The 24,140-nt window shown below is 37.1% G+C and overlaps 1 protein-coding gene and 1 long non-coding RNA gene across 2 annotated transcripts in view; one reads left to right on the top strand and one right to left on the bottom strand.

Annotated features, from left to right (window-relative positions):
- Positions 1-919: 919 nt before the first annotated feature.
- LOC126829367 (beta-1,3-galactosyl-O-glycosyl-glycoprotein beta-1,6-N-acetylglucosaminyltransferase) overlaps positions 920-24,140 on the top strand; it is a 66,585-nt gene continuing 43,364 nt past the window's right edge. The window contains exon 1 of the mRNA XM_050559182.2: positions 920-2,194. The gene's annotated coding sequence lies outside the window, so the exon portion shown is untranslated. The remainder of the gene's footprint in view (positions 2,195-24,140) is intronic.
- On the bottom strand, positions 16,110-18,108 carry LOC130013994 (uncharacterized). The gene is made up of 4 exons (XR_008788969.1): positions 17,952-18,108; positions 17,593-17,744; positions 17,277-17,468; positions 16,110-16,265 (listed from the first exon to the last, which is right to left on the bottom strand). It is a non-coding gene; the product is annotated as an uncharacterized LOC130013994 (long non-coding RNA).

Genomic DNA, 24,140 nt, shown 5'->3' with positions numbered 1-24,140 from the left:
ACGGTACACGTGCTTTTTCATTAAAGCCCTTGCAACTAACAACACTTTGATTTGTTGCCTCACAGGCGCCACCCCTGTGAGAAGACCGTCTTAATTATCCCAGTTGGTGCAGAAAAGGATTCCCTAGTTTCGTCCCACTGCTAAAGACCCCTACCTACAAGCGAATTATTGATATAAAATTGAACCATGTGTTAGTCCCGAAAAGACATAGTTTGTGTTAAAGTAGCTAAGTCTCTAACTCAATATCATCCAAAATCTTCAACATTGAAAACACGATTTATTTGTCATATTAAATCAACATTCATGTTGTGATCTTACCGGAAAAAGATGGGCTTTTGATATCCAATATTTAAGACAAAATAAACATTTTACCATTGGTACACGAATCGTGTACCAAAATGCGCTTCAGCCCCAGTTGTATCAAGAGACTCAAGGGACGAGGCTAGACACATTGCACCAAATCAAACGGCGTATGTAGACTGGAATAACCAGACGCTAGAAATTTGCACTAGCTTGAGACTGCTGGCTTATTTCGCCGAACATAACTGATTTGAAATAGGAGTAAAAACGGAAACCATTAAATGTAAATCAGTTTATATACATTCATATTACAGTATTATATGCGTTGCGACCCACTTTTGTCAATTTCTAGGTCCCAAATGTTAGCGATTTAGCTCCTTTAAACCTTATCTCCCTCTCTCTCTCACCGAAGAAAGCTAGTTGATTTTAATCGCAAATTATAGAAGATCACGTGACGAGTGTATATAGACGATGTAAATGAATGGTGATATGTTTTGTCGGTGCTGGCTGTGTTGAGTTTGAAGGGGTGATATAAATAGCCTAGGTTTCAGTACTCTGTTTAAAGTTCAGACAGTCCATGTAGAATATACACGATGTTATAGAATCTTATATACTCGTGTTATAAACTTAATCTCTATTCCTATCTCACTTATAATCGTGTATTCCGACATTGCCAGGAACCATGTAAGACTATCAGGAACCGACTCTATAGTAGTGTAAATTCCATAGGTCTGGAGTACATATAAAAACGTTAGAACAAAGAAAGCACGCATTCTGAATTATGGGATAAGAAAATGATATCTATAAGAAAATGTAGAACCGCAGGAATACCAGGTAGGCCCTAATCGCAGCTTCACAAAGTGTAACCAGATTCGTTTCTTTGTTCATAAATTGGCGAGTCATTCAGATATAAATAACTGATAGTCATTTCACAAATAAATGGGACCTAGTATCAGATGTTCTAGCTATAGTAAACGTTCGAAGATTGGGTGTGAGTTATAGATAGCAAATTGGACAGGGATTACGGAAGTTTTTCTTTCTTTTACATTGTTAATATTAATGATACTCTTATTAGACTAGCAGGAATGTTATTGATAAATACCGGGAACTGTTGAAGGGTTAGCTCGTGCTAGTGTTTCTATATTCGTGTAAATAAAAGAAAAGAAACCGCGTGTGGAGTTGAGACTGTCTTACAAAACATTAAAAACATATGCAATAGTTACAGCCGGCGAATGTCGTCAAGATATATAAAGAACTAGCTTATATACAGAACTGTTATATTCTAATATTATCAAGACTGCCATGGGATATAAAAGCGTGCATTAAAACAAATAATTTCAAACACGGCAACAAGGCTACTAGTTTCAGTCAGAGAATGCATTCAGGCTTCGTGATATACTGGATAATATTATCAAGGAATAGAAACGTGTGTATTAAAACAAATAATTTCAAACACGTTTTTTAAAAACAGAAGATGAATGCGTTCAGGATACAGAGAGGTTCTTATAGAAGTATTTTCCAATATTATGTAGACCATCATGGAATAGAAAAGCGTGTCTTAAAACAAATAATTTCAAACACGGCTACTAATATCAGCAGGTGAATGCATTCAAGGAATAGAAAAGTGTGGAGTCCAGTTTGTCTTTAAAAATCATTTCAAACACGACTACTAATACCAGCCAGTGAATGCCTTTATGGTAAAAGAAACTTCACAAAGTTTTACCTTTGATCTGGTATAATATGATACAATCACGACGAACTGTCACTTTGATAAATAAATCTTAGAAATGGTATCGGGTGGTGTTTAACATTTTCCTATATAGTGGCGTATATCCGGATCATCAAAATCTCCCATTGGACACAAGACGTTCAACATGCACACCATACAATAATGGTAAGAAAAATTTAAAGTTTTTCAATTTCCACGTATTTTAATTGATCTTATTTTTACATGATCTTATTTATTGTAACTTGTAAATCTGTATAATAGTGTGCGCGCCAATAATTCATTTATTGTTTTCTTTTGAAACTATTGACCGTTTCAATTAGAAACAAAACAAAACGCAACAGAGCACATCACACACCACCACACAACACAATAAAACACAACATAGTAAAACACACCACAAAACACAACAGCACAGCACCACACAACAAACAATAGATAGTATCAATGCAATTATTCAAACCGATTACCAGCACCATGCACACCATATACCACCACATCGTAACACACACCACCACCACCAACATACACCCTCACAGGCATTTTAACTCAATTTCGCACCATTTCGGACAGTTGCTGCAATAGAAATGCCGACAACGGTTTATGGTCGGTCTTGACGTAAATTATCCCCCAAAAAAGTCCCAGTCCGAAATCCGTGTCCAAATGGGTAAAAATGGCCGCCAGTTTTGACTGGAAAATGCCAATTTGTATTCACTTATCAAAAAATGACCAAGTTTCGGAGTAGCTGAATCCATTTCCATACACTTTTTATACGCCCACATTTTCATGTGGACGTATATTGTCGTCGCCCCTGTCCGTCCGTCCGTCCACAATTGTTTGTGAACAGTCTACAGGTCACAATTTTTATCCGATTTCAATGAAACTTGAAATATAGGTTTATCACCCTAAGATCTCGGTTCCTTTCGATATTGGCATCTATCGGACCGTAACTTCATGGATTATGGCCCCTGATTGCACGAAAAATCACGTTTTTGGCTTGTGAACACTGTAGAGGTCACAATTTTCATCCGATTTTGTTGAAACTTGAAATGTAAGTTTATAACCCAAAGATCTCGGTTCCTTTCGATATTCGCGCATATCGGACCGTAACTTCCTGAATTATGGCCCCTGATTGTACGTAAAAACGCGTCTTTTGGATTGTGGACCCTATAGAGGTCATAATTTTTATCCGATTTAAAAAACCGTATTATTATATCCCCGTTAAACCCTAAGGACGGTCGAGTTCGAATTTCGTGAAAATCGGCCAAAAACTGACAGACAAAATGGCCGCCCTTCGTTCTCAAATAGCGTAAAAATATGGTATATCAAGGTTGTGGACCCTATAGAGGTCACAATTTTTATCCGATTTTGTTGAAACTTGAAATGTAAGTTTATAACACAAAGATCACGGTTCCTTTCAATATTCGCGCATATCGGACCGTAACTTCATGAATTATGGCCTCTGATTGTACGCAAAAACGTGTTTTTTTGGCTTGTGGACCTTATAGAGGTCATAATTTTTATCTGATTTAAAAAACCGTGTTAATATATCACCGTTACACCCTAAGGACGGCTGAGTTCTAATTTCGTGAAAATGGACCCAAAACTGACAGACAAAATGGCCGCCCTTCGTTCTCAAATAGCGTAAAAAATATGGTATATCAAGGTTGTGGACCCTATAGAGATCACAATTTTTATCCGATTTTGTTGAAACTTGAAATGTTAGTTTATAACACAAAGATCTCGATTCCTTTCGATATTTGCGCACATCGGACCGTAACTTCATGAATTATGGCCCCTTATTGTATGACAAATCGCGTTTTTAGCTTGTGGACCATATAGAGGTCATAATTTTTATCCGATTTAAAAAAACGTTTTATTGTATCACCATTAAACCCTAATGACAGTTGAATTCGAATTTCGTGAAAATCGGCCATAACTGACAGACAAAATGGCCACCGTTCGTTCTCAAATAGCGTAAAAATATGGTATATCAAGGTTGTGGACCCTATAGAGGTCACAATTTTTATCCGATTTTGTTGAAACTTGTAATGTAAGTTTATAACCCAAAGATCTCGGTTCCTTTCGATATTCGCGCAAATCGGACCGTAATTTCCTGAATTATAGCCCCTGATTGTACGAAAAATCACTTTTTTAGCTTGTGGACCCTATAGAGGTCATAATTTTTATCCGAATTAAAAAACCATATTATTATATCACCGTTACACCCTAAGAACGACTGAGTTCTAATTTCGTGAAAATTGGCCCAAAACCGATAGACAAAATGGCCACCCCTCGTTCTCAAATAGCGTAAAAATATGGTATATCAAGGTTGTGGACCCTATAGAGGTCACAATTTTTATCCGATTTTGTTGAAACTTGAAATGTAAGTTTATAACGCAAAGATCTTGGTTGCTTTCGATATTTGCGCATACCGAATTGTAATTTCCTGAATTATGGCCCTTGATTGTAGGAAAAATCACTTTCGTTTAGCTTGTTTTCTATCCATCTCTCGAAAATGTGGGCGTATACTGCCTGGCAGCCGCTGGTTGAGATTAGTTATACCACGGAGTCAATATTGGGAAATAATCCCAGATGGCGATCAGGGTTGGTGGAAAAATTCGAATTTTACAAAATGACCACATTTGGTGTCAAAATATACGTTTTGGAGGCAGCTGATTCAATTTTCAACACATTTTTTTTTTATCTTGGTTCACCTGGGTCAAAATATGTGGAAATCCCATTGGGGATTATCCCATTGGGGATTTGGGGAATAAGAGTAGACGAGTCTGCCTCAGATCTAATACGATGGCATTCATCAAGCATCAAATAAATTTGATTTAGGCGCTCTGGCCGACCACTGCTCACTACGGAAACAGCGTAGCAATGACTAGCAGCTATGACGAAATGGGCCACTTTCAGCCCACCGTGGGTGCAGCGTTGTAGGCGTGGCAAATTTATTTCACAAAATGATTCAAATGTTGAGACACAGCAGATGGATACAGTATCGCCTGTTTGTCAGATATGCAGTGAACCAGTGAAAATGACGGAAAGATTGGAGGCCGACAATAATGAACCCATTAAGATTCGTGCTCTAAGTTCATTAATGATCGGAGATAACAAGACAGAGTAAAACTCGGTGTAAATTTTGACAATGAGCCAAGTGCGTGCTAGGGCCTCCGAATGGTAGAAGCTATTTGACGTCTATGTGAGCCATGACATACCATACATTGACAATAATTTTTGGTTTAAAGGGGTTATGAATAACTCCTAAGGATCTGAACATGAACATAGTTAGGGCAATCAAGAACTAAACTACTTGTGAGTTAAGGAAAACCATCAACAGAGACTGGTATTCCTTACAAAGGATACCTGCCAAGTTTCATTCGATTCTGTCCCCTAATAACGAGGGGAGCGGTAGGGGTAGGGGGTAGAATTGAAAGTAGACTGACAACACCAAGAACGAGAAGACGACCAAGATACACTTAAAGCCAGGACAAGGAAGTTACTGGTGACAGATTAAATGTCAATAGAGTTCGTGGTGACGGTTATGCTAACCCGCAAAAACGTTCACGCCGCCCGTGGTGACGGTTATGCTAACCCACAAAAACGTTCACGCCGCCCGTGGTGCAATTTTCCTAAATACATTCAGATAAATAAATAAAACTCAGACAAATTAGTTGATTCTGAATATTATGGAAACATTAATCCGGTTGTGAAATCTATCCTGGAAGGCTTGCGTGGAAACCAGGGTCTGATTGAGCTTGTCTGGGGACCTTATATAATCGATGAAAAACGGACATATTCAGAACGTACATTGAGTGCGATTGGTTTGTAGTATCTCTGGATTTGGTTTGAACTAGAGAAGGGTAGCAGAAAGGGGATTCAATGTTTTCATTAGGGTGGGCATTTCTTTGAGTATTTCAGGTATCTCTGTTGAAATTCGAGGGAACGTTTTCGGAACATGGTATGAAATCTCATCAACCATTTCCAGTTCCTTTTGATTTTGCATTTATGAGGGCAGGGTAGTGTAGTAATATGTAGGGAAAGAATTTGTGCTTTGAAACATCTATGTAAAATAATATTATGGTGTTGATTAATTATTCAACCGGGTTAGCGCTGACCACCTTCCACGTCTGACAAACGACCCATGGTGCTACATATCCGATTTGGTAGCCGCGACAGGATTCGACCTTCAAGGGAATCTACATATTTGATTTGGTTTCCGTGATTAGAATCGACCTTCAAGGGAATCTAGATGAAAACATATTCGATTTGGTTGCAGTGCCCCGGGATCGAGTACCCTGGAAGAATTTGTCTAGAAGAAAACCCGTGAATAATCCAGAAACTAAAAGAAATCTGGCGGACAAATTGGTGGAAATATTCTTAATTGGGTAAATACATTTTTCCAAAAATTGAACATGCTTAAATTTGTTTAACAGACCAAATAATACTCATTAAAATTTAAATTATTAAATAAGGGTTATAACTTTAAACGTAGGATATAGGATACAAAATTAAGCGTGACATGTTAGTCCGGGAGCTAGGTGGGTTTTGTTCAACAAGGAAGGTGCGGAAGGTTTGGTATGCTAGTGGTGTATGGCTGGGTTAGGAGACCCCAGAAACCCAATTCTTAAGTTGGGTGTGGTAGGAGGAGCCACGCATAGTACCCCCCAAAATGGGTTTATTCAACATGGAAGGTGCAAGTTCCACTTCAATGGTATTTGATAGAGGAATGTGCCCTGAATTAGGAAATATAACTTAAGAATGGGATTTTTGGTGGAAAGGTCACTTAAGAAGAGATCAAAGGTCACTAATAAGCAATTTTTCAATTTTACTGAAAACGATTTTTCCATTTTCTCGTGATCTATTCCAAGTATATTGCACAAAACTACATGGACATTTTTGATAGTGCTAGGAGCAAAAATATGAGACATAAAATAAATAAAGTTTTAGCTAAAAGTATGAAATAATCTCACAAATAACGAAAATATCACACGACCCCCATCGGTAATTAAAATGTTAGGAAAGGCAAATGTCTTCATCAGAGGAAGCAGTGTCAAAGTCATCATCAGAGGTATCCTGCTCATATTGCTCAATGTCCTCTTCAACCAATGACCCCCGGAGTTCAGGACCATTAAAACGCATGATTTCATTCTGTCCTTCTCTCAACTATCTTCTGGCGATGGGTGCTGGGTAATTCCTGATTTATCAGCGTTTCCCAACATCTTTGCGACAAAAGATGTCCCTTTTGATTTGTAGTGAAACTTCTGATTCGCAAGGAGGACTCCTGCTATCATCGATGCCCTTTAGGTTCTCCAGAAGATTTTTACATCTTGCCTTTGGCCCTTTGCGTCTTCTCAAACACGATGTAGCGATATCATTCACCGTGCAGATGTATGGTGCTAAGCGAAAAGCAATCTCCTCACTCAACAGGCATCGCTACACCGTGTTTGTGAAGACGTAATTGGTCTACGGCAAGATGTAAAAATCTTCTGGAGAAACTGAAAAGGGCATCAATGGTAGTATGATTCCTCCCTGCGAAACAAAAGTGTCACTACAGATGAAAAGGGCATTTTTGGTCGCAAAGATATAGGGAAACGCTGATAAATCAGGAATTAACCAGCACCCATCGCCAGAAGACGGTATGAAATCTTATGGTTTAATGGTCCTGAACTATGGGAGTCATTGGTTGAGGAAGACATTGAGGAATGAGGAATCTGATGATGCTTAATTTGATGGAGGTTCTGGTTGATCAAGTCTTGACTGATATCTGCAATAACATGACATAGATCTATGTTTTAAATGACTCTTAGTATGAAGGAAGTGGGCGGTAATTAATCAGTCTTACTATCAGAGATCAAGAGGAAACTTAGCATTGCGGGCATATTGCACCGCTTGACACTGATTTTTTAAGGTTATTGGTCACATCTGCTGTTCTTAAGTTCATTTACCACCTAAATATTCATTCTTAAGTTAGTGGTTGTGAATCCTATGATCATTCCCTACATTTGACACCTTGTTCCAATGTCGCACCTTTCATGTTAATTAAATTTCTAATTACGGGTCATTCGGTGCAAACCAGCATTATTCTCTTCTTAAGTACACTGACCACCAGATATTTCATTCTTAAGTTGATGATAATGATTTCTGATATCATTCCGTACAATTTAGGCTTGGTTTCTCACTCGCATCTTTCATGTTGATAAACATTTTAATTACCGATGGGGGTCGAGTGATATTTTCGTTATTTTTGAGATTATTTCATACTTTTAGCTAAAACTTCATTTATTTTATGTCTCATATTTTTGCTCCTAGCACTATCAAAAATGTCCATGCAGTTTTGTGCAATATACTTGGAATAGATCACGAGATAATGGAAAAATCGTTTTCAGTCAAATCGAAAAATTGCTAATTAGTGACATCTGACCTCTTCTTAAGTGGCCTTTCCACCAAAAATCCCATTCTTAAGTTATATTTCCTAATTCAGGGCACATTCCTCTATCAAATGCCATTGAAGTGGAACTTGCACCTTCCATGTTGAATAAACCCATTTTGGGAGGTACTATGGGTGGCTCCTCCTACCACACCCACCACTGGCGCAACTTAAGAATTCGGTTTCTGTGGTCTCCTAACCCAGCCATACACCACTAGTATGCCAAACCTTCCATGTTGAACAAAACCCACTTAGCTCCCGGACTATGCAGTTTAATAATTTATTTAGGAATGTCAAATTGGAGTTATCTTAATTTAAAGTGGGCCTATAGTGAGTACGTCATTAAATTTTAGGTATCTCAGGAATAACAATAATACGGAATAGGGAATACAATACAGAATGAATGCTGTCTCCGAGTTTAGCAAGAACTGCAGAGCTAAAATGTAAAATTTGTGAGTGATTACCTAAAAATGTTTTTAGTTGGCGTTCTGCTGGCTCGTTAAAATTCGTGTTTGTGATGTTCATTTAGCTATTAGAGCTAATATGATTTTGAGACCCTAGTCCATAAGTCCAAAATCATGGTGTTAGCCAGGTATGGCTGAAATAAGTACAATGTAATTTAATCTTTGAGTATAAGGTTAGATTTCAATAAGAACAAAATAGAACCCTGTAAGTCGCTAATAGCGTTTAGGGAGTAATTAAAGAATAAAAAGGAGTTATATGACCTTTGAGTATAAAGGTTAACGTTTTGGCAGTATTGATTATTATGCCTTGTCAATCAAAGGTGTGTGTAGACATTTAAGATAATGACTCGTTGAATTTACGAAATTATCGAGAGTGTCATTGAATTAATGTACTATGATTTCGTATAGTGTTGCTTTAAAATGTATAATCCTATATAACTGCACGTGTTATTTTGTGTCATTAAATTGTTTGCTTTAAATTGTTCACGCCAGGTGGATTAAAAATGTGTAATCGATATATGTCGTCTGCTCTACAGAGTAAGTCACGTGACTTCAGTGATTAGTTGAATGAAACTATGAGGGTTGAGATATGCACTATGATAGAATAGGTAACGGCCGGCTTGTTTCATACATTGTTGTATTTGTTTTAGCTCACATACAAAATTAATGAGGGTAGGTCACAAAGGTGAGATTACCGGTAGTTGATGTTTGTGTAACTTTGATGATGTTTATACAAAACCGGAATTATAAAAAAGAAAACGCAATTATAAAATTGTAGATTACGAGTTAAGATCAAGAGGTCAAACTTAGTTTGTAGATTTATAATGTAATACTATTTTAGCATTCTGATGATTAAAGAGACACATCATAATTTATTAATAATTAAATACAGGGTTACCTTTAGATAACAGTAGGAGTAAATAATAAGATTTAAGAATAATAATGTTAAAATAATATTAAAATAAAGTTTTAAATTAAGAATAATTAATTCTTGGTCTGATGGCAATGACATGTTTTGATTTGACGGATGAAATGTCCCACCAATCATCACGGTAGAGCGAAGAAAGTTCTTGTGACTAAAGATGACCTCTGCTTCAAGAAAAGAAAAGAAATTATTATTGAGAATTGTGATAGTTGGAATAGACCAATAGAGATCCAAGAAGAAGAAATGATTTACCAAGTGAAACTGAACTTTAAGTGTAGTGTTATAGTATTTTGAAATTAGGACACTTGAAGATTTAATAAACAATTACAGTTGAGATTTTCTGTGTTTAAGTCATTGAATTGCAGTGTTTAGGACATTGAAGAAGTTTTGGAGAGCATTTGCATGCGATTTTTGATTTTTGTTTATGTGTTTTTCTTTGATGACTTTGTTTTATGATTTTATTGAATGGTAATCGTATAGTAATCCTAAATAGTTGCACGTTGCATGAATAATTATATAATTATATGGATGTTGAATTAGAAAAATTGAAAGTCTTCATAGTCTCCTAACTAATAAGTAGCACAAATCCTAAAGTAGGGGAGGTAATGTAGTAATATGGAGGGAAAGAATTTGTGCTTTGAAACATCTATGTAAAATAATATTATGGTGTTGATTAATTATTCTCCATTGCTAAGGTATAAGTTAATTCTAAAACGCAAATTCAAATTGGCTATGAATATTGTGACAATAACAAGACATGAGGTCTAAAGACAAAGAATAGAGAAATATTATGGCCGGAACAATAGCGTTTTCTTTCATATTGTTGATTCTAACTTCATAACCAAAAATAGAGAAAGTATGCTGGTTGTTTAGATACGTTAACGCAGTTAACATAATAGTATGATAGTAAACATGATGGTCATTTGCATTTTTTAAGGATAAATTGTTATTGTTTGAAATACACGTGGTAGGAAAGTTACCATTTCATATTTGGCAAGAGTGACCAATCACATGATTAATTACATAATAATTAGCCAATAGAATAATTAATGGGTTTGAATCTGAGAATATATAATTAATAGAATGTGCGCTCTAGGGTAGACAGCCATGTAGTTCTCGTAGGGAGAAGATGTAGGAATCTCCATCAGCAGACTCGCGGAGTCTGCATGAGAGCGAATTAGAAAGAATGACTTTATTATGCTAATTGTAACTTTGTAACCTATATGTAGCTGCACATTTTAAGTGCTCTCAAAGTTTGTTAATTTGTGACTAAACTGCTGGATTATCATTCTTACTTTTTGGATATCGTGTGACATAAGGATACTTAGAGTATTATGGTGAAATAATATTACCTAAAAGTTTTGTAATTTGCGTGGAATTTGAAGAAACTTGTAACAATTTGTGATTTTGATATAATCTCAACAGAATCTGCATGACATTAGTTCACTTAATTAACTAGTTTCAAAGCTGTCTTGATAAATCTACTCACTTCACAATATATTCTCTCACTCTATTTTGGTGGTGTTTAGTTCAGTATGATCACATACTCAGTAAAGCAACGCATGGATTTAAATCACTCACCTACTGTTCGAAAAATACCTTACTCTACATTTGATTACATTAAAGATATTGGAATCCTGAAAAGACATGTAAATATGTCTTAAATTGGGTCTTCTAAATGCTCAGTCTATTATAAATAAAACAGCTTGCATATTTGATTGCATTCTTGAATACAAATTTGATATACTATTGATAACTGAAACATGGTTATCTCAAGTAGGTGATGAGGCTAAATGTGTTGAAATTACACCGCCTGGATACACTTGTTTTCACTCTCCTCGACTCACTGGTAGAGGTGGGGCATAGCTGTTGTTTTCAATGACAAGCTTAAACTTAAAACTATAAAATCAGCAAAAACGTTTTCTTCATTTGAACACTTGACAGTAACTATAAAATCAACATCACAGACGTTAAAACTCGTTTGCATTTACAGACCACCCATTTCAGGTAGAAATCATTGCACTGATGCAGAATTTATTGATGACTTCTCTGGGCTATGTGAAGATCCTTACCACGATGAAAACACCCTTATTGTCGGGGATTTTAACGTACATTTTGACTCTCCGAACAATGTTCTCACTAAACGTGTCTGTGATCGTCTGAACATTTATGACCTTAAACAATTAATTACTTTGCCGACACACCGCTCTGGTCACACCCTTGATTGGGTTCTATGTCGAAATACTAATCTTGTACAAAACATTGATGTTGTCAACAACCTGATCTCTGACCATTCTCTGATATCTTTTAATGTTAACTTTCCAGAAACTGTGAAGCTAGCAAAAGCAATACAATATAGAAATTATAAATCCATAAATTTGGACAAATTTAATGAAGATCTTAACAAGAGTTCACTTTTCAATAACTTAACAGCTGATGATGTTGATGATATGGTTGATTTATATAACACAACCATTTCTGATCTTGTAGCAAAACATGCCCCGATTCGCACAAAGAACATTAGCCGTTCACTGAATACTCCATGGTACGATGAATCAGTACAAGACATCAAACAAAAGCGTCGACAAGCTGAACGGAAGTGGCACAAAACTGGACTGACTGTGCATAAACAAATTTATATGCAAAATTGTAGAGATTTTCAGAAATGTGTTTCAAATGCCAAATCACATTACTACTTCACAAATATATCCAACAGTGCTTCTAATCCAAAGGTGTTGTTCTCAACCCTAAATAAACTTCTGGTTACAGAAAATAAGGTGATTCTTCCTGTTGGAGAAGACAGTACTGTGGCCCAAGAGTTCAGCGATTATTTCATAGACAAAATAGCCAAGATTCGTGATGGTCTTGGTTCTTCGTCTATTAACCGTACTGAACAACCCATAGTCTCAACACAGTTCATTAATTTCCAATCTGTTCAGCCAGAGCAGCTCAAGAAAATAATTCTTTAGTCCAAACCTCACACTTCCTGTTGAGTATCCTTGATACTATTTTACCAGTTCTGGCTAAAATCGTCAATAAAAGTCTTCAATCGGGAACGGTACCACTTAGCTTCAAAACGGCAGTCGTTAAGCCTTTAATCAAGAAGTCATCGCTTGACCCGCAGCTGTTGAAAAACTACCACCCTGTATCTAATCTAACATTCCTCTCAAAGATTCTAGAGAAGGTTGTCAAGCAGCAATTAATTGACTCCTTTGACCAGTCCGTGCTCTTTGATGATTTTCAGTGAGCCTATCGCCCCGCACATAGCACTGAAACAGCTTTGGTTTGTGTCATCGACGCTTTAAAATCATCCGTCGATTCAGGAAGTGTCAGTGTACTAGCCCTTTTAGATTTGTCGGCTGCTTTCGACACAATCGACCATAGCAACCTACTTGACCGACTGAAGACTCATTACGGAATAGCTGGATCTTCTTTACAGTGGTTCAGCTCATATCTAACCAGTCGATATCAGTATGTTGACATTAATAACTCTTCGTCAAAGCAAGTCCAACTATCCTGCTTGGACCCCTTTTATTTACATTGTATACAAATTCCCTTGGAAACCTCATCGATAGTTATAACATTCAGCACCATTGTTATGCTGATGACACACAGCTGATCGATAAATTTGACCTCAACACTGTCAGCCAGCTCTCCACAATTGGTAATTTGGAAAGTTGCCTAAACGGTATTAAGAACTGGATGTCTCCCAACATGTTAAAGGATAACGACGACAAAACTGAGCTTCTCTTTATTGGACCTGATCACAGACTTAAAACTTGCATCGTGAAATCTCTCAAAATAGGAAAATCAGATATTCCGATATCAAATGTTGTGAAAAATCTTGGCGTGTTCTTAGATTCAAACCTCAGTTTTAACTGTCACATAAACAATATCTGCAAAATTTGCCATTTTCATCTTCGAAGAATAGGATCAATTCGTCATCTTATACCCGAAAGTGCAGCCGCTGCACTGGCTCGATCATTCGTGCTGTCCAGAATTGACTACTGCAATGCCGTACTTTCTGGAGTAACAGATGAACAAATTTCCAAGTTGCAAAGGATCTAAAATCGTGCTGCACGAATTGTGACTAAAGCCAGATCAAAATCACACATCACTCCCATCTTAAATATTCTTCACTGGCTCCGAGTGCGCGAGAGAGTTAACTTATACCCGAAAGTGCAGCCGCTGCACTGGCTCGATCATTCGTGCTGTCCAGAATTGACTACTGCAATGCCGTACTTTCTGGAGTAACAGATGAACAAATTTCCAAGTTGCAAAGGATCCAAAATCGTGCTGCACGAATTGTGACTAAAGCCAGATCAAAATCACACATCACTCCCATCTTAAATATTCTTCACTGGCTCCGAGTGCGCGAGAGAGTTAACTTTAAAATTTTAACTCTGACATACAAAACGTTACATAAAACGGCACCAAGATATCTTCAGAATCTCTTGTCACGCTACCAGCCAAAAAGGTCACTGAGATCCGAGAATAAATTATTGTTAGATTTACCGATTTATAAGATGAAGAAATTTGGTTCAAGGACTTTTCAGTATGATGCATCAATTCTATGGAATTCGCTACCACCTTCCATTCGAAAATGTAAAATACTGTCTATCTTCAAATCAAGTGTGAAAACCTGGCTGTTTAGTCACTATAATTAACCCACATGAACACTTTCATGCGCCTAGAGCATCCCCAAGTGGGATGAATTGTTGCGCAATATAAATTTCGTTATTATTTATTATTATTAGCTATAGCTACCCCGAAAATGTATATTTTGACACCAAACTTAATCCTTATGTAAAATTCGAATATTACCGTCAAAACTGAACGACATCTTGAATAACCCTCTCGTAATTATTGACTGAGCGGTAACGCTTGTCACAAAAATATGTATGAAAATGGATTCAGTTCCCCCGAAAACGTATATTTTGATACCAAACTCGATCATATTTTGATAATTGGGTGGAAATCGGAATTTACGAGCCAAAGCCGGCAGCCATTTTGGATTTTGGAACTAAAATGCCAGTAGGGATCATTAACAGCGGGGGGAAACTGGAGAAAAACACAAGAGGTTGGGCAGGCTACCCTACTTCACGTACAAAGTGGGAATTGAAACCACGCCACTTGCACCAATGACAGGCCTTATGATCTAATGCGCGCGTATTAGACAATTCGCCCCCACCCGACATTTGCATCAAATAACCAACCAAATGAAATGACCAGAGAATAACGTCCCATTTTCATATCAACCGGGCCAATAAAGACGGACATACGCCATACAGTGACAGCATCGTTTGTGTTTAACTCTTCATGCAATTCCAAATGCCCAGTTTTCTTTACCCCCTTTTTCTGTTCTCAAGAGGAAATGGAAGAAAAGGGGAAAAGCCGTTCACGTCGACATTATGTGCCAAAATGCACTATATATTATATGTCTCACATGCCCATAATTTTAATCAGTTTATGTTGAAAAACGCTGTCGGCACGCACAAAAACATTGAAGCAGGCGAAATACATGTCACTTGCAAGCTGTCAATCAAACCACGTGACATAAACAATTAGCCATGTGGCGTGAATTGGGGCACAGCGTACTGTTCAGTTTGAGTGAATTTACGCGACGGCTTTGTGTACTTAACGTTAAAAAAAACATAAATTCGTGTTTATAATATCCTAAAAACAGCCCATTTGATCACATTTTTGGCCAAAGGACGACGCGTGAACACAATACAGCAGTAAAGTTATGCCAAATCTGTATGCTTACTATAGAGCCCTGTGAGCGTGTTGAACCAACTATGTCACTTCCGGTTTGAATAAAAATTAATTTCTTACTTACAAAAACCTTTTTGCTTGTGTTACAGAGGGGATTATTTATCAATATATATTTAAGATTTATGGAAACCTTGTTGAAAATCGTTGGTCTTCCCCTTTAACCCACAATCTCGTGACCTAATCTTATTTATATCTCAGCGACCTTGACAAAAATTGAGCTGGCCTTAACTTTTAGATTTAGCCGCGTAGTCTGTTAACAGCTTGAAGCTTCGCCTTTATCGTGAACTCGCATAAAAAACCCACGCAACTCACTCCACCACCCTTCTGCCCAGTTGCTTAAAGCAAACTCGGCTCAACTCTATTTTCATCGCCAACATTTGACAAGTCTGACTCAGAATTATAATGAAATACATTTATATTTTCTATCTGGGTAAAACCAGAAGATCTGACAACCCATTTTGTCTTGAAATAAATCTAACACGGTTTATAATTTGCGTATTATTTTATTAACGTATCATTCATTTTATACGTATGCTTATTTCTTGCCTAGAAGTCCACTAGTTAGTCCACCAGTTAGTCCACCAGTTAGTCCCCCGGTAAGTCCACCTGTTATTCCACCAACACCACCCAGCATGCCACCTGAAATATATTAAATGTATATTATTATATAAATAGTGAGATTGTTAAACTTGCTGGACAACTGACTAGATATCAATTAATTGTAACCTGTCTCCTTATTGATGTGACGTAGTAAGGCAATTAAACTTTCTGGAATGATCTACTTATTATCATGTACATGTACAGAGAAGTTAGGGCCAACTATGCAAGTTCAGTAGAAAGGCTGAAGTCACCGGTTTGCCCATTTAGTTGAAATTAAAGTTATGGTCAATTGTGCAAGTTAAGTAGAAAGGCGTCGCTAAAAAGAAAAAAAATTAAGTGAACATACGTCACTGTGTTTCAATGATGTAAAACTTGTACATTTCTAATAGGTAACATTTACTTAAATTTGATCAAAATTGATTCTTGGCATAGTTGGTAATTGTTTAATACTCTTTATGATTTATTTATAGGTATCAATTTGATATTATTATTATATATTTTATGTTTTAGTATATTTTTATAATTCCATTTCCCTGATGGAAAGTACTCAATGGTTACTTTATATAATTTAAGAGGCAAATCAATACAAAGACTTTTAATTTTATGTGCAAAACATAGCCATTCTAGAACAGGGGACTACAAAAGTGGGTTTCGTACAAAAAATGCTCAAAGTTAGGACCAATTGTGCAAGTTAAGTAGAAAGGCTTAAGTCCCTGGGTTACCATATAGTTGAGATTAAAGCTGATAGACATTCTAAATTTACTTATATTCTTCTATGCAACGGGAAAAGTAAAACTATGAGGGAATATCTCTACAGGTATTTATTAAAGACCCTTTAGCTGAACATAAAATTGCTTTCCTTCTATAAACAACTGCTTTTTCACAGTATAACTAAATTCTCCTGTAATCCTTAACCAAATTATCGTCCGATATAATGTAAAACTGATGAGCACATAGCGAGTCATTTTAGTTAGGACAGCCTGAATATTGAAGTCTTATTTTATGTTTGGCCAATATCAAAGAGTTGTAGTTATTTTACGTTATACTTACCCAGATTAAGACCTCCAGATCCACCAAGATTTAGAGCACCATTAAGGTTTAGGTTCAGGAGGTTTTCAAGATCAATCATTGCTTGTATTCCCAAAAGATTAACTTCTATGCCATTGCTCTGAGCCTCATTTATAGCGTTAACCATTGCCACAAAACTAACATTTTGTTCATTAACAGACAACATACCGTCACCTGTAAGATATATGTACATAAATCATATTATCTCGAGAACATACCCCCTCTCTCTCTCTCTCTCTCGAGGTGAAAATATCAAACATTAAACGTCAATGTAATTCAATTTGGTTAAAACTCTTACCGTCAGCATCAAAGTCTGCTATAATCTCCAATGCAAGGTCTGTCTCTATGTCAAGAGCCAAAGCTAATTGCGCAGCCGAAATCATATTCGTCTGAGCTTCAGTATTTTGAGCCAGAACCATGGCCAGGGTTATTACCAATAATGAAAACATCCTGTAATAGAATATGTAAGCCACGTCAACTCCTCAAACGAGAACTGGTATCAAGTATAATGGACAGAATAGGAATACCTTGTATCGTGTACAAAACTCGTCACTAATTGTAACTAAGTAGAGCGATAGTTTGAAGCTAGATTTACATAACATAAACAATTTTAAAATGTATTTAACGGTAATTTATCTATATAATATTCAATCTTACCTGTTGATTGTAGATTTGTATACAATGGGGATACTGTTCTATGTTGTATTCTGTGCCCACATTTATAGTAAATCAAGTGATAAACAATATAATTACCTATCTGTAGATTTCACATATCAAATCAGGAAACAACACCTATCACTAACGATTACGTTGATTAAAATAAGAGATTAGATCATTCTATGTTAATAAATTGTTGCAATTGAATGAGGAAGTCGAGGTGACAATAATAATGGATAACATTTAAGTTTTCACTTTCAAATAAAAGATTAAATCATTATCTCATGAATATCTCATGTTTTAATGGTTTTGTTGGATATCTATATTATTATCAAATATATGACCAACACTATAATGAGGAAGTTTGATTATATTGTGTAAAATAAGATTCGTTATCTAGATCTTGTCAAGTAAACCAAATTGATTTCCTTATTTGAAACATGTGTTACATTTAATGGAATGGAAATTATAGATACGCAATAAACATACGTGTAATAGAAAGGGAAGGGATTTAAAGTATCTTTCGGAAATATGAGACTGACACATGGTTGTTTTTTGTGGTCCATCTCTATGCAATGACATTATGTATGAATAATCCCAAGACAGACGAAAAGTAATTTAAAATGTTAAAATGTTATTAAACCAGTGTCGAAATCGGTTTTTGTCGGCATACCTTTCATCATTTCATCGTTTACGGTAAAAGAAAGCAACGCAGCTTTACGGTTACATACAGACTAACGTGTACGCACGACTATACGCTGTTATAAGGTGCAAAATGTATATGTTATTTGAAATGACATGAAATGAAATGGGATTTAACGTCCTACTGTGCTGCTCCGACTGGGATAAAGAAGACGGGTATACGCCATACAGTGTATAAGAGGGACGTTTTGCCAAATGCGTTGTCATTTGCCAAATTTTATATACGGTGCAGCACTGAACGGACCGGAGTAGATCTAATTCCTTCATACTATACACAGGGAATCGAGTGTGATGTCATCGCAGCCATCTTCCAATGGTGTCAGGATATCAAAAACCGAAATCCTCCAATCGATGCACTATTGTCCAAGGAACAAGCATGTCAAGTTTCACGTCGATCGTATTCGACTTGGCGGAGTCTTGGGCTTTTTCTGAGGGCGTCGCACCCCCCCCCCCCCCTCCCAAAAAAAAAAAAATAATAAAAAAAACCGACAATAACAAGATGAATAGCGCATGGTGTAAAGAAAGACAAAATCAAGATTTTATACAAATATTTGAGTATCATCTACAAGACAATGGAAAAGCGTGAAACAGCATGATAAATCAATTTCCGGTTACGTAACTGATTCGATTTCGCGTGATTGTCATGCATAGGGAACAACGCAAAACCGTGTACCGAGTCAAGCCGCTACAGTTGAATATTGCACGGAAATGTATTTACTATACATCTGTGCTTGTTATTGTGCCAAGTAATTCATCACTTTAAACTGGGGTGTTCATGAAACAGGAAGTATAATATTATATGTCAATTGATTTATCACAGTTCTTCCTAAAATTAATTTAAAACAAGGAAGCCAATTTAGATTACTGCTGTACAATTTATAGGGGGCCGACGGGGCTCAGTGAGTAAGACGTTGGCTAAACTGTCGATCCAGTGTTCGATCCCGGTGTTGACTGGGTCAGTTCATCACGAACTGTTTACTGTTTCCCACCCGTAAAGGAACTCATATTAGTTGAAATTCGAAAGAAAGAGTAGGCCGTAGCGCCACTTTCCGTGCAAAGTTTCCCTCATAGCACACTGTACGTCGTATGTCCATCTTCATTAGCCCCTTTGGTGCAGAAAGGTAGGGCGTTAAACCCCATTTCATTTCATTTTATTAAAATATTTTAATTTAATTTTGGATGTGTTAATGTGATGTGCATTTCACCCATGGATAGCACACTGCACGGCGTACGTAAGTCTTCATTAGCCCCTTTGGTGCAGAAAAGTACGACGTTAAACCCCATTTCATTTTAGGTCCAAGAGATTTTAATTTAATTTTGGATGTGTTATGTTATGATGTCATGTAATTGTTCTGAATCACGTATCTCAACAGCTAATATTAATGTCCCATTGCGTCGTTTCAGCCAGGCGCTGATTTAAGGGGTCCCCACAACCCAACAACCCTAAAGATCAAGTAAGCGACCCGTGGGACAAAGTCCTCTAAGTTCCATATCAGAGAAATTGTCATCATTCTTCCCTCGTCTGCCATATACCTCATCACTATATTCAAGGTTACATTGAACCGTTAGTAGTGCTATTAGTGAGGGGGTCGTGGGTCGACTGACTGTACACATGTTTTGTCAACTCTCACAAAACAGGCGAAATTGACAGACAAGCCTCGAGATTCTGTCCAATTTCTTTTTCTCTCGTTTACGAGATTTTATTCCCATTTGCCATGACACTGGCTAACATTAAACAATTAAAAACTCAGTTACATATTACACGTTGCGACCTTCCATACCATTATGACATCATTCTTCTTCTCCTCTGTGTTCTTATACTATCTCTCAGCACTATCATATTCGCGGTTATAGTGAAGCGGCCATTTAATAGTAACGCTAGTGCGGGGGTCGTGGGCGACGGACTATCATAATATAGTTTAATTTTATTTCAATAATTCGTTTGCATCTAGGCGTCTTTAGCATGTATGTATCAAGTGGACGTTAAACCTCATTTCTCATTTCTCTTTTTACTGAATTGTTTGCCTGTGTCTTTTAAAGTAGGATGTTTTATTGAATAAGAATATCAGATTTTAATTTCACAAAATAACCTTGGTGAAATCCATGGACCAAACGGAATACTACTGTGTCCTAGTTAAGCTCATTGGTCAACTTAGGTCTAATATCCCCTCTAGTAAATATTTTAAATAATATTTTGATAAAATAAAATATCTAATTGAAAGGGAAGGGATTTAAAGTATCTTTCGGAAATATGAGACTAACACATGGGTAATGTTTGTGGTCACGTGATCATTGTTAGGGATTCGAGAATATCTGCCGTTTGGCTTTCAAGAGAGAGAAACTGGGTTTAAAATCCACCAAACATCTAACACCAACAGATGCACACGCCTCTGCAGCTGACAGCCAGTAGGCCTATGGGAGAGAGAGAGAGAGAGAGAGAGAGAGATGGGGTTTAACGTCCACTCGACACAAACTAGGTCATTTCGGGACTAACATATGGTTTAATTTTTTTAGTTCAATAATTCGCTTGCGCGTAGGGGTCTTTAGCAGTGGGAGGAAACCGGAGGACCCGGAGAAAACCCACGAGGTTGGACAGGCGACCCTACTCCTTGTCACGTACAACCGGGGAATCGAAACCCATCCAGTTGACTCAATGACAGGTATGATACAGCGCTCGCGTGCTAACCATTCGGTCATCTAACCCCCCAAGAGAGAGAGTAACGCGCACTTGACACAAACTATGATATTTCGGGACTACAAATTCTTGGGTTTCAATTATGTGGAACATTTGGTAAAATTACTAGTAGTCTGGTGCTAGTGTAATATATAGTATAGTCTGAAATGATTAAAGTCTGTGTCACGTGATACAATAGTAGTGTAGTGGCTAGTGTAATATATAGTACAGTCTGAAATGATTAAAATCTGTGTTTGATACAATATAGTAGTCTGGTGGCTAGATAGTACAGTCTGAAATAATTAAATCTGTGTCATGCAACACAATTAGGAGTTTGGACAAACTGTGTGATTTGGCGTTTTATTACAACTAAAACCATTCAAACCGGGATCGTCCCGTTATGCCCCCTCCACCCCCGCTATTGTTCTCATGGTAGGAGTAGTAGAGCATGGAGATTATTAAATACTAAAGGGATTAAAACTACAGCCCGCTTCACAAAAATGTGGTTTACAATACATGAGGATACATGAGTGGTTTGGAACTTGACGATAGACCGAGGTCCCGTGTACACATTGGGTGCACGTAAAAGATCCCTTGGCAGTTAAAATTCGATATAAGAGTAGGTTGTAGCACCGCCGTCCGGGCAAAATGGCCCTCATAGCACACTATATGGCGTATGCCCGTCTCCTTTATGCCAGTCGGGGCAGAACAATAGGACAATATACCCCATTTCATTTCATTTCTCTGGATTTTCCAGTCTGGTTTCCTAAGACGGAGGGCTTCGCAAGGAAAAGGCGTCCAGTCGTTCGGATGGTACGAAAACCCGCGGTTCACCCGTGTACATGTTTGGATGCACGTTAAAGAAGCCTAGACAAGAAGACCGACTTAAATCATTTCAACAATTCACGATAAATAATAGTTAACACTGCAGAACAGAACAGATTAGACAGATAATACCTTCACTTGCAGGTAAATTACACGTACATTGCATTCCTGCACGTTATATACATCAACTATTGATATATAGGTTTATTTTACTACAACTCACGTTCAACTATAGATATATAGGTTTATTTAACTCGAATAACCCACGTTTAACTATTGGGATACAGGTTTATCTAACTAAAATCTGCTAGATGCGAGAATTTACCCCCTCATCTATTTCCCTCTTAAAATAAACAACAACCCAACTAATAATCAATAATTTAAAGCTAAAACCAAGAAACAAATTGTGCAAGGTTTGTTTTCAGATATCGCATCGTACCAACCCTTTCCAAGCAAGTAAAACTATCAACATTTTGTTATTTATTTATTGTTTTGTTAATCGGATACATGAGTCGGTCAGACGAACAGGTCGCGATAAATAAACATCACAAAGAACTGGGAATGATTTTATGGACAAAGTAGAAGTCGCTAAATATTCCAGGAATTCCTTCAATATAGAAAATCCACAAGTCTATTTGTCTGCCATTCTTTAATATGACATCATATTGATTGTACTTCTGTTAAATCAACTGGATATAAAACGGTGGGAGATTTTGTAAACATTTCCTGAATGGCGAGTTGTTGAGTTCGACGGAGATCTGTTTAGGAATGTGGACTGATAGGTGAATGTTTAGCAACCCGACATTATCAAAATATTATTTAAAATATTTACTAGAGGCGATATTAGGCCTAAGTTGACCAATGAGCTTAACTAGGACACAGTAGTATTCCGTTTGGTCCATGGATTTCACCAAGGTTATTTTGTGAAATTAAAATCTGATATTCTTATTCAATAAAACATCCTACTTTAAAAGACACAGGCAAACAATTCAGTAAAAAGAGAAATGAGAAATGAGGTTTAACGTCCACTCGATACATACATGCTAAAGACGCCTAGATGCAAACGAATTATTGAAATAAAATTAAACTATATTATGATAGTCCGTCGCCCCACGACCCCCGCACTAGCGTTACTATTAAATGGCCGCTTCACTATAACCGCGAATATGATAGTGCTGAGAGATAGTATAAGAACACAGAGGAGAAGAAGAATGATGTCATAATGGTATGGAAGGTCGCAACGTGTAATATGTAACTGAGTTTTTAATTGTTTAATTTTAGCCAGTGTCATGGCAAATGGGAATAAAATCTCGTAAACGAGAGAAAAAGAAATTGGACAGAATCTCGAGGCTTGTCTGTCAATTTCGCCTGTTTTGTGAGAGTTGACAAAACATGTGTACAGTCAGTCGACCCACGACCCCCTCACTAATAGCACTACTAACGGTTCAATGTAACCTTGAATATAGTGATGAGGTATATGGCAGACGAGTAGGGTTGTAGGGTTGTGGGGTTGTGGGGGGGGGGGGCCCTTAAATCAGCGCCTGGCTGAAACGACGCAATGAGACATTAATATTAGCTGTTGAAATACGTGATTCAGAACAATTACATGGCATCATAACATAACACATCCAAAATTAAATTAAAATCTCTTGGACCTAAAATGAAATGGGGTTTAACGTCGTACTTTTCTGCACCAAAGGGGCTAATGAAGACTTACGTACGCCGTGCAGTGTGCTATCCATGGGTGAAATGCACATCACATTAACACATCCAAAATTAAATTAAAATATTTTAATAAAATGAAATGAAATGGGGTTTAACGTCCTACCTTTCTGCACCAAAGGGGCTAATGAAGATGGACATACGACGTACAGTGTGCTATGAGGGAAACTTTGCACGGAAAGTGGCGCTACGGCCTACTCTTTCTTTCGAATTTCAACTAATATGAGTTCCTTTACGGGTGGGAAACAGTAAACAGTTCGTGATGA

This window comes from Patella vulgata, chromosome 8 (assembly GCF_932274485.2).
Source record: "Patella vulgata chromosome 8, xgPatVulg1.2, whole genome shotgun sequence".
NCBI lineage: Eukaryota > Metazoa > Mollusca > Gastropoda > Patellidae > Patella > Patella vulgata.
The sequence above is the reverse complement of the archived record's forward strand: the minus strand, read 5'-3'. Positions and strand labels throughout refer to the sequence as shown.